Source organism: Stegostoma tigrinum, chromosome 8 (genome assembly GCF_030684315.1).
Source record: "Stegostoma tigrinum isolate sSteTig4 chromosome 8, sSteTig4.hap1, whole genome shotgun sequence".
Taxonomy (NCBI): Eukaryota; Metazoa; Chordata; class Chondrichthyes; order Orectolobiformes; family Stegostomatidae; genus Stegostoma; species Stegostoma tigrinum.
The window spans coordinates 4078740-4089989 of NC_081361.1; the positions used below are offsets into that span (position 1 = coordinate 4078740).

Consider the following 11250-nt stretch of genomic DNA (forward strand, 5'->3'; position numbering starts at 1 on the left):
CTAGGCCTGCTGAGTTTCTCGGTCAATTCCTGTTTCTCTTTCAGACTTTCAGCATCTGAAGTTCTTTGACTTCTGTTAACTTGAATAATTTCTGGGGCAAAACAGTCCATCTATCAGCTCCAGAGCTTCTTTCCTGCTCCTGAAAAATCAGTCATCACAATAAACGAGCTGAATAGAATTCCCATTCCCTGACCGAAACCGTAACCCAGCCTGCGGCAGTGAAAGCGCCAAATCCTAACCACTGCATCACCAGGAAGGGCACTTCAGACTCTTGTATCTGTTCTCACCGACACTGCTTCTGACTTTTTATTTCGTACCACTTTGGCTGCAGATCAGTTTCTCCCTTTCACCAAAATTCCCTTTGCCTTTTTAATTACCTGCTGCACCTGCAATCCTACTTTTAGCGATTCATGCACAAGGGCACCAAAGTCCCTCTGCACAGCAGCATGTGCAATTTTTTTACCATTTAAAACATAGTCCATTTTGCATTATTCCCCCCAAAATAAATGTCCTCACACTCATCAACATTGTTCTCCATCTGCCAGGCCTTTGCTCACTCACTTAGACTATCTACATGCCTCTGCAGACGTTTAGTGTCTTCTGCACACTTTGCTCTATACACGTCTTAGTGTCATCTGCACATTTTGACACACCGCACTTAGTCCTCAATTCCAAATCATCCGTGTTAATTGTAAACAATTGTGGTCCTAACACTGATCCCTGAGGCACACCACTAGCCACTGAACGCCAATGAGATTAAAAAAAACACCCATTTAACCCTACTCTTTGTTTTCCACTGGTCAACCAATCCTCTATCCATGCCAATACATTGCCTGTAATATGGTGCAACTTTATCTGATGTAGCAGCCTTTGTTGTGGCACTTGCCTTCTGGAAATCCAGATACACCACATCCACAGGTATCCCATTGTCCGCATTTCAAGTAATGTCCTCAAAGAATTCCACCAAATTAGTTAAACAAGACCTACCCTTCATGAACTCATGAACCCCAGTGGGAAAATTTATATCCAGATGTCTTGCTATTTCCTCCTTTAATATAGATTCAAGCATTTTCCCCACTGCCGAAGTTAAGCTAACTGGACCAAAGTTACCGGCTTTTTGCCTAATTCCTTTTTTAAACAGTGATGTCACATTGGCTGATTTTCAAGCTGGGGATCCACCCCAGAGTCCAGTGAATTTTGGTAAATAGTTGCTCGTGCATTTGCTCTGTCCCCAGTCACCTCTTTTAGTATCCTGGGATACAGTTCATCAGGGCCAAGAGACCCCCATGTCTACTGTTTGCCACATTACCTTGCCCACAACAGCCTCCTTAGTGATAATGATAATCTCTATCACAATCAGTGAGAGTTTCACATCAGAGGTGAATTAAATGGAAGACACATTGAAATACATTGCTTTCATTAGCTCAGAAACAGTACTGCAGAAATGCTCTTTATTGAAACATACAAGTGTTATTGGCGATATAACCGACTGAATGCAGAAAGGCCCGTTCCCTTCTGGGGCCGCCTGGGAACGGAGTGTCTAATATCAGAATGGAGGGCGCACATTTAACGCAGAGTCGAGGTAAAATTTATTCTCTGAGATGGTTGTGAATCAGTGGATTCCTTTACAGAAGAAGGTTGTGGAAGCTGGGCCACGAAGTAGATTTAAGGCTGAGTTTGAAAGATTTTTAGCAGCAAGGGTACCAGAGGTTAAAGAAAAATCCAAGAAAATGCAGTCCAGGATCATCAGGTCAGGATTGTTGGCCGAAGAGCCTGTTTCCACACTGTAGGAATTCCCTGATTATCTGCTCATTTAATAGTGGAGCAGACTTGATGGGCTGAGTTGTCTCCTTCTCCTCCAAAACTGCATCATGTTAATATAAAGCTGCAAAACTGACCAGAGCAAATTTTGCTTAAAAACAGGTAGATCCCATCGGGATACCGAACCTCAGTGATATTTGCAAAGGACAACAAACAAAGAAGCAGTCATTGTCAGAAGTGGGATTAGAACCCACGCCTCCAGGTGGAGACCAGAACAGCCAGCTTTGCAGGGGAAAGAGTCTATTCCTTGAGTCTGGCGCCTTAGACCACTCGGCCATCCCGACACACCTTGGCTGCTCCAGAGTGATCTGTATGCCAGGGTAAACAGGAAAAGCCAGAACAGCACCCACACTGAGCCCGGCTCCATTAGGCCCACAGTCACCTCTCACAAACCACCGTTGCCCTTCACTTTTCCCAACCTCCCCCTTGTTCTTGTCTTAAACAATTGCATGTCAGGAAATTGTAGCTGACATTGCTGATGCAGATCTGTAATATAGATTGAACTGACACCGCCTGGTCTATGACATAATTCTACATCTAAAGAACAGTCAATATTTCATAGTTACTATTGCAAATAATAACTATGAACACGGCGCGGCAGTGAAGGCACTGAATCCTTATCAGCAGACTGTGAGGGAAGACGTATACCTCTACCACCCTGGTCACTGCCTGATTCAGCATCCCATCTCTCATCCTTCTGCACATGATCCCTTCAGTTCCATCTTGTTGTTGTCGCATTGTCTTGGTTAATAATGCACAGACTATCCTGCCATCTATTACATTGCAGTTTCTAATGCATGAAACCCTACCTTACAGGGCACAGCCTTCGCTCTGTAGCGCAGTATTGAAAGCAATGGCCTTGTAAAGCACCAGCCATGAGTTTACTTCTAACTGGAGGAGATGAGAATGTTTGTCCAACTGCCGCATCCGATAGACGAAGGAGGGTTTTCAATCTTGCCTGACATTATGCCAATGTCATTTCACCCACAGTCCAGCAGTGAGGTGAGGTGAGGTATTATAAACTGAAGGTTGACAAGGAAACAATGGGGGACCAACACAGAGAGGGGAGCGGCTGAATGCTTTATTTCTTTGCTGTAGTCAGATTCTGGTTTTGAAGTGTGAAATGGGACTATAGAACCCAAATGGATGAAATCCTACTTTCTCGGGGTTGGTCTCTGCTGAGGCCTCTGTCACCTTCTGGGAAATGTGTCTGTGTGTTACCTTCTGAGGGTGAAAATGTGGCCCAGTTCCCCAAGGGAACGTGAACGTCTCAAACAGCCAGTCCATCACCCTGTCGCACACAAGGCTATGGGCCAAGGCTGGAAACTGGGATGTTGAGCCTCTTTCTCTGCTGTAAAAACACAATGATTCAATCATTTTGGAGGAGAAACAACTGTCGCAGAATGTCAAAAAAGCCAGGAGTTGTGCCATTAAGAAATGATGCACACCAGTCTTTCGCTCGCCGTGGTGGTCTAGTGGTTAAGATTCGGCGCTTTCACTGCCGCAGCCCGGGTTCGATTCCCGGTCAGGGAATCAAGTTTTATTTTTCCTTCTGGTGACAACGCAAAGGAAGTGCAGCTCTGTCTGCGATCCTTTCAATGTCAGTTCCTGTCCCCAAGAACATCGCGGTCCATGTTCCAGCCGCTTAAAGAGGGGAAAGGTGCCTTAGCCGTCATTGCTCAGTCAGGTTACTCACCTTTGTGTTGTGCTGTTAGCAGGGACATCAGCAGTAAGGGGAACATTCACAATGTAAACGACCAGCAAAGATAATCACAGTCGCCACTTCAATTCAATTGTCTCCCCGTTGTGACGCAGTGAGTTTCACTGCCATTTGTCATCAGGAAGCTACAATTCACCCGATCGAGTCTGCTCAGCCAGTCAATTAAATCACTGCTGATCTGATAAATGTCAACTCCGCTTTCCTGCTCTTCCTCCATAACCTGAGCTAAACTCGAGCCTAATCACAACATCATATATTACCGATATTTTTCGGAAGTTCAGATGACTTCAGTGACCTGTGCATGTTTGCATGAAATTGAATAATATGAAATATTGAAAGAAAAGCCCTTCCCACAGTTCAACCCAGTGCAGGGTCAGCCATATGACAAAAGTAAGAGAGCAAAAATGTTACCTCAATTTCTCCCAGCACAGATTTCTCTCTTGATGAGTTGAATATTTGCAGCATTTTTCATTATAATTGTGACATTTTCATGGAAAGATCCTCACTCAATCCACAAATAACTGTGCTTCCAAAAACTATTTTGCCTCAGATTAAAATTGCCTGTGTATCTTTTCATACATCTTGAGGTCCCAATAATCCCTGCTCCATGTCAATAGAAGCTGCTCCGGGTGAGGTTGGAGCTCACAGACTCGGTATTTCATGCGCCACTAAATCGTCATAGAAGGACTGCGCGTTCACCGACTGTGTCACTTCTATCTGTATCCCCCGGTCACTGTCTGATTCACCATTGTATCTCTCATCCTTCTGTACATCATCCCCGTGGCTCTATCTCGATTTTGTCACACTGTCTTGGCTCATATTGCACAGACTACCCCATCATCTATTATCACAGCATTTGTCTGCATGCTCATTGCCATCCCCATTTCCGGTTATATCTTCGTGACTGGGTCACTGAGTTTCCCTGGTTCTGGGCCCGGGAACTGCGATTATATGGTTGTACGCAGCAATGGTTACTTCCTTGTGTGAGGGAGCTGATGAAGTATCCAATGTTAAACTAGATTACTATTGAAAGGTACATTTCAACAAGAGCCAGCACTATACACTGAGTCTTTGCTATTTCCTAGAAATCTATCAATCTCAGTCTTCAATATAATCATTGATGGAATCTCCACAGTCCCTGGTAGCATTGTAATTACAGATTCCAGCCCTCTGTGAATCCCCACATTACAGTGCACTGCTTGGAAAATATTCCTGTTGTGGATCTGCGACTGTAGTTATTACTCTTTGCATACAAACTCGTTCATGAGGTGCCGTGATCGTATTGCGGTTAGTACTCTGTGTTGTGGCCACAGCAACCTCGGTTCGAATCCGAGTCATGGCAGTGGGTGCTTGCTGTATTTTTTGTTTAATACCTTGTGCCATGGGCTACAGAAATGCGGCAATTATCAAACATTTTTACGTGAAAGTATTCTTTGAGGTGGTGACAATCATCTGTCATCCCCGGCTCTCTCACATATCTGCATTTGATGTGTCAGAATTCAAACCAACCACTTGGAGAATTCTCTGCCACCCACAATCACTAACTCTACTTTCACTTCACTGAGACACTGCACGATCTAACATTCATTTTCACATTGAAAATTGTTCATTCTGTCTTGTTGCAGTCAGTGTTGCTGAGTGAACGTGGCCTGTCTCACCACCGGGAACTTTAAGCCAGGCAAAATATTTCGATACTGGGACGGTAAGGTCAAGACTCATGGAGCAGCTTTTACTAACATGGACCAGTGATTATTGGAACATCAGTCTTACGAAAACGACCCATGGCATTAATGAGCTAAATAGACTGCATCAGAAAAGACGAGTTTCTGTGGCTTTCTGCATCATTTATTGTATTTGTTCATTTGGCTACAGTGAGAGTATTGTGCGCAGTTTTTTCATTCACGCTATGTTGGGATGTGATAGCACCAGAAACTGTGCCAAAGAGATTTACCAGGACATTGTCTCAGCTCAAGAGTTTCCATTATGAAGAGAGATCGAACAGACTGTGGTCGTTTTCCTTGGAGCAGAGGAGATGTACAAAATAATGAGGGTAGAATATGTAAATGCTTCCCTTGATGGAGGGATCGATCACCAGGGGCCATAGATTTAATGTAAGAGGAAGGAAGTTTTGAGTAAATTCGCAGAAAAACGCTTTCAGCCAGTGGGTGCATGGAATCTGGAAGCCACTGCCTGCAAGTGTCCTAGAGACAGATATCTTGATGACATTAAGAAGCATTCAGATGTAAATTTGTGATGCTTTGGCATTGACGATTATGGGCGAAGCAATAGAAACAAAATTTGGATACATAAGCGATTGTATGTGATTGGTGCACATGTAAAGGGTTTAAGGCGCATTTGTACCTGATGCCCTCATTAGCATTGTGGTCAGTATCCCCACCTTTCACAAGGGAGACCAGGGTTCAATTTCCTACTGGACCCAACCCAAGCACTTTTGGGGCCTTTCAGCAAAAAGGACCCAGCTTCGATTTCAGCTTCAGCTGATGTCAGCATCGAGTTTGAACATTCTCACCATGTCTGCGTCTCAGTGCTTCAATTTCTTCCCACGGTCGAAACGTATGCAGGTTAGGTTAATTGAACACATAGAACACAGAAAAGTACAGCACAGGCCCTTCGGCCAACAATGTTGTGCCAAAATATTATCCTGCTCTAAGTTCAAACCTACCCTGCATACTCTATATTTTATGATTGTCCATGTGCCTGCCCATGACCCGCTTAAATGTCCTGGATGCACCTAACTTGAATGCCGCCGCCGAGAGTGCATTCCACGCACCCACCACTCTCTGTGTAAAGAACCTACCTCTGACATCTGCACAATACCTTCCTCCAACCACCTTAAAAGTATGCACTCCCCCAGCCAATAATAGTCACTTCCGCTCTGGGTAAAGGTCTCTGGGTATCTATGCTTTCTATGTCTCTCATCATCTTATTTACCTCTATCAAGTCACAGCTCATCCTTTTTCGCTCGAAAGAGAAAGGTCTGAGCTCCCTTAACCTTTCCTCATAAGACCGGCCCTCCAGTCCAGGCAGCATCCTCGTAAATCTCCTCTGCACCCCCACTAATGGTTTCAGATCCTTCCTATAATGAGGCCATCAGAACTGAACACAATATTCCAAGTGTGATCGAACCACGGTTTTAAGCAACTGAAGTATAACCTTGCAGCTTTTAAACTCAATTCCCTGGCCACTGAAAGCCAACACACCATACTCCTTCTTAACTACCCTGTTAACTTGGGTAGCAACTTTGAGGGGTCAATCGATGTGGACCCCAAGGTCCCTCTGTTCCTCCACATTGCCAAGAATCCTGCAATTAACCCTATATTCTGCATTTAAAGTCAACCTTTCAAAATGAATCACTTCACACTTTTCCAGGTTGACTTCCATTTGCCAGTCCTTGGCTCAGCTTTGCATCTTGTCAATGTGCCATTGCAACATCCTACAGCCCTCCACACTACCCGCCATGCCACCACCCTTCTGTCATCATCAAACCGATTAACCCACCCTTCCACTTCCTCATCCAAGTCATTTATAAAGACCACAAAGAGTGGGGTTCCCAGAACAGATTCTTTCAAAACACCACTGATCGGCAAGCTTCAGGCTGAATAATTTCCATCCATTGCAACCCTCTGGCTTCTACTGCAAGGCGAATTCTGTATCCAGACAGCCAAAGTTCCATGAATCCCATGTCTCCTAGCTTACTAAATGAGCCTACCTTGGAGAACTAAATCAAATGCTTCTCTAAAATCCATGTGCACCACATCGAGTGCTTGATCTTCATCAATGTCATTTGCCACATCCTCAAAGAATTCAGTAAGGCTTCTGAGGTATGACCTGCCCGTCAGAAAGCCATACTGACAATCAAATTGTGCTTGTCCAAATAATTATAAATACTGTCTCTCAGAATCCTCTCCAATAATTTGTCCACCACAGAATGACTGACTGTTCTGTAATTCCCAGGATTATCCATATTCCCCTTCTTGAACAGGAGAATAACACTTGCCTCCCTCCAATCATCTGGTATTATTCCAGTAGGCAGTGAGGACGCAAAAGTCATCACCAAAGGCAAAGCATTCTTTCCCTCGCATCCCATAGCAACTGTCGGCTTATCCCTTCTGGCCCAGGGGACTTATCTATCCTCATGATTTTCAAAATCTGTAACACATTCTCCTTCTAACATCAACCTGCTTGAGTGTATCTGCCTTTTTCATGCTTTCCTCACCTCACAATCTTTAAGATCCCACTCACTGGTGAATACTGAAGCAAAGTATTCATCAAGGCCCTCCCCGACCATGTCTGACTCTGACCACAAGTTCCCTCCCACTACCCCTGGTAGGCACCACCGTTACTCTGACCAAACTTTTATTCCTCACATAAATGTAGAATGACTTGGGATTTTCCTTCATCCAACTGTGGGTCCGTGGGGACTGTGGGAGGAGTTACAATTCCCCATCCAAGCTGCAAACACATCGGCGCAATCATATCAGGAAGAAACTGTTTACCTGCTTCATGTGTGAGAAGGTATTCACAGCGGTTTCACACTGGAAAGGGACTGTTTACCTGCTGTGGGAGTGGCAAGGAATTCATTCAGCCATCCCACCTGCTGACACACCAAAGGGTCCACACTGGGGAGAGACCATTCCCCTGCTCCAGGTCATCCAGACTGTGGAAACACCAACAGATTAACTCTGAACAGAGACCATTTAAATGTGCAGATTGTGGGAAGTGCTATAAATGCTCAAGGAGGCCGATGTACTGCCAACATGCTCACACTGAAGGGAGACCGTTCATGTGCTCTCACTGTCGGGCTGGGTTCAGGGCATCATCAACCCTCACTGTACACCAGCAAATACACACTGGCGAGAGGTCATTCACCTACTCTGTGTATGGGAGAAAATTCACTCAGTCATTTCGCTTGATGAAACACCAGTGGGTTCACAAGTAACTGCAGTAATTGGATTTTTCTTTTGCTTGCTCATGGGATCATGTCATCAGAAGGTTAGCAAACTTTTATCTAACTGCCCAGAGGATTGTTCAGAAGCAAACTAATGGTTATAGCATGGATTCACATGGAGGTCAGAATAACAATGGTTCCCAGAACCAGTGTCACTGAGTTGATTTTCTGGTCTCTTGTCCTATTTCTGAAGCAATAGTGAATAAATTGTTGCAGTTGATTTAAAAGTGAAAGACTAAAATGAGTTTTATTGTGATTCGGCATGCCCTGCTGTTTTCTCAGTTGGTATTGACAGTCTCATGGCCCTCACACCATCACCTGTTCCGGAGGGTGTTAGAGGAAAGGGGGTATGGTCAACTGTATCTCGTCACTCAAAGGGTCACAGGACCCGAAAGGTTAACTCGGATTTCTTTCATAGATGCTGCCAGGCCTGCTGAATTTTTCTAGCAATTTCTGTTTTTGTTTCTGATTTCCCTTCATTTGCAGATTTGTTTTATGTTTTTTCAATATTCACCTTGTCTGTTTCAGGGATGCCTCATTGATCGGTTTGGTAGGTTTTGGAAATTGAAAGTTAGGCTACAGATCAGGCAATGATCTCATTGAATGACAGAACAGGCTTGAGGGGCTGAATGGTCTACTTCTGTTCCAAAAAAAGTTCTCCATCTGCAGCTTGTGGCAATATTTCCCCTCACTACTCACTTCACATCCGTGACTGTTACACTACATGCTATTACTGGCTGAGCAAATCTCCTGTGTTTGAACTAAGTCTGTTACTATTCAGTACTCTATCTTCGCCTGCCCGGGTTTGACTCTCGTCTGAGAATGCTGTCTCTCCTGCAGAAATTCACCAAAGATCCTCAGGCAGCACCTTCCAAACCCATGACCACTTCCATCTGGAAGAACAAGGGCAGCAGATATATGGGAAGATCACCACCTCCACATTCTCCTCCAAATGACTCACCATCCTGACTTGGAAATATATCACCGTTCCTTCACTGTCACTGAGTCAAAGCCCTGGATTTCCCTCCCTAACAACATTGTGGGACACCACACAGCAGGAAGAGTGCTGCAGTTCAAGAAGACAGCTCACCACCACTTTCCCAAGGGCAACTACAGATGGGCAAGAAATGCTGGCCCAGCCAGGGACACCCACATCCCACACATTAATAACAAAAGTACCATGTGAACAGTCACAACTGAATGATCCTGGAGTAAAATCCTGGATCCAGGATTCCCTGGAACAAAAGCAATGTTGCTGGAAAAGCTCAGCAGGTCTGGAAACATCTGTGACCCTTCCTCACTCCCCTGGGATCTACCAAATCTCTATTATTTCCACTTCCTCTTTCATTCTGACTCTTTAATTTCTCAATTTCAGCCCACTCGCCTTTTGCGCTCTTCAAAAACCCCATTTGGGCAATAGAAAGGTGGCTGTAAGTAACACAGGGAACTGGGAAGTGGGCGGAAATATGAGGAGACGCCACATCAAAGAAAGCTCCCATTCCAACAACAGAGCTTCTCAAAACACAAAGGCAGCATGAAAGCTTGAGCTGAATGAACGTGGTGATGTGTGGGCTGTCATGAGGAAAATGTGACCATGATCACAAATGGTTAAGATCACAGAATCCCGACAGTGCAGAAAGAGGGCATTCAGTGCTTCTAGTCTTCACTAACTCTCTATCCCACCTGACTCCCATAAACCCCACATTTACCACAGCTAACCCAACCACGTAAGCTGCATACTCGGGGACAATTTAGTGTGGCCAATCCACCTAACTTGCATTTTTAGATTGCGGGAGGATCACAGCTTAGCTCTAAAGAGGAGAATTTACGGATGAACTCTCAAAAAAACCTCAACTCTGGAACAATTTCATGGTTTTTGTTTCCAAAATTAAAATCTGGGGTAAACTGCAGCCAAAACAATTTCAAATACTCTCTGGAGAAAGAGAATTTAAAGCTCTGACCCGGGGGCGCAGCGAGCTGACAGAGGCCTGGGACCAGAAATGTAACAGATTCTGTACAAGGTGGGGGTGAGACAAGGGCAAAAAGGCAGATGTCACGGGGGGAAGGCAGGAGAGATAAAATTGCAGAAATGTCGTTCGTCCTTCAAGGCGGCAGGGAATGGAGTTAGGGTTGGAAAAGAAACAAATAAGCAAAACATGTGCCTGGAGCCAGGTGTGCAGTGGACACAGAAACAAATTGAAACAAGAAATGTAAACAAATTGGGGCAGAGTTCACAGTCTGAAATTGTTGGTCTCAATGATGAGGCCAGAAAGCTGTAAAGTTGATAAAAAGCCAACACACACATGATGGGCCAGCCAACAATACGCACATCACACAAATTAATAAAGAAAGGTCTTGCTCTGCACTGAAATTTTCTAATACTTTTGTTCCGATATTTGCAGCTTGTTTCTGATTATGGCAAAAACGTCCAAAATTCAACTTGAGTTTAATACACGAGAGAAATGTAAAATAAGTCAGCTTTGCTTCAAACACATCACTGTAGATTGTTGCATTTGTCCTGAGGTTTGAACAACACCTGCAGCTCAGAAAGGACAGTCTCGGGATGGGACGGGGAGGGAACACATTGCTGGGCGAGAGATGGGCGTTTGTGGGAAATCATACAGCAGCAACAGAACTTCAGCAAGGTCACATCCTTCAGGGTCATGCTGAGGTGTTCAGATGGCACTTTACCCCTTTACGTCTCTCTTCATTGACAGCCAAGCCACGATGTGGGTTAATT

General features: G+C 44.6%; 1 non-coding gene across 1 annotated transcript; it reads right to left on the reverse strand.

Annotated features, from left to right (window-relative positions):
• Positions 1-1990: 1990 nt before the first annotated feature.
• Positions 1991-2105, reverse strand: trnal-caa (transfer RNA leucine (anticodon CAA)). Its single transcript has 2 exons — positions 2068-2105; positions 1991-2036 (listed from the first exon to the last, which is right to left on the reverse strand). It is a non-coding gene; the product is annotated as a tRNA-Leu (tRNA).
• Between the last annotated feature and the right edge of the window lie 9145 nt (positions 2106-11250).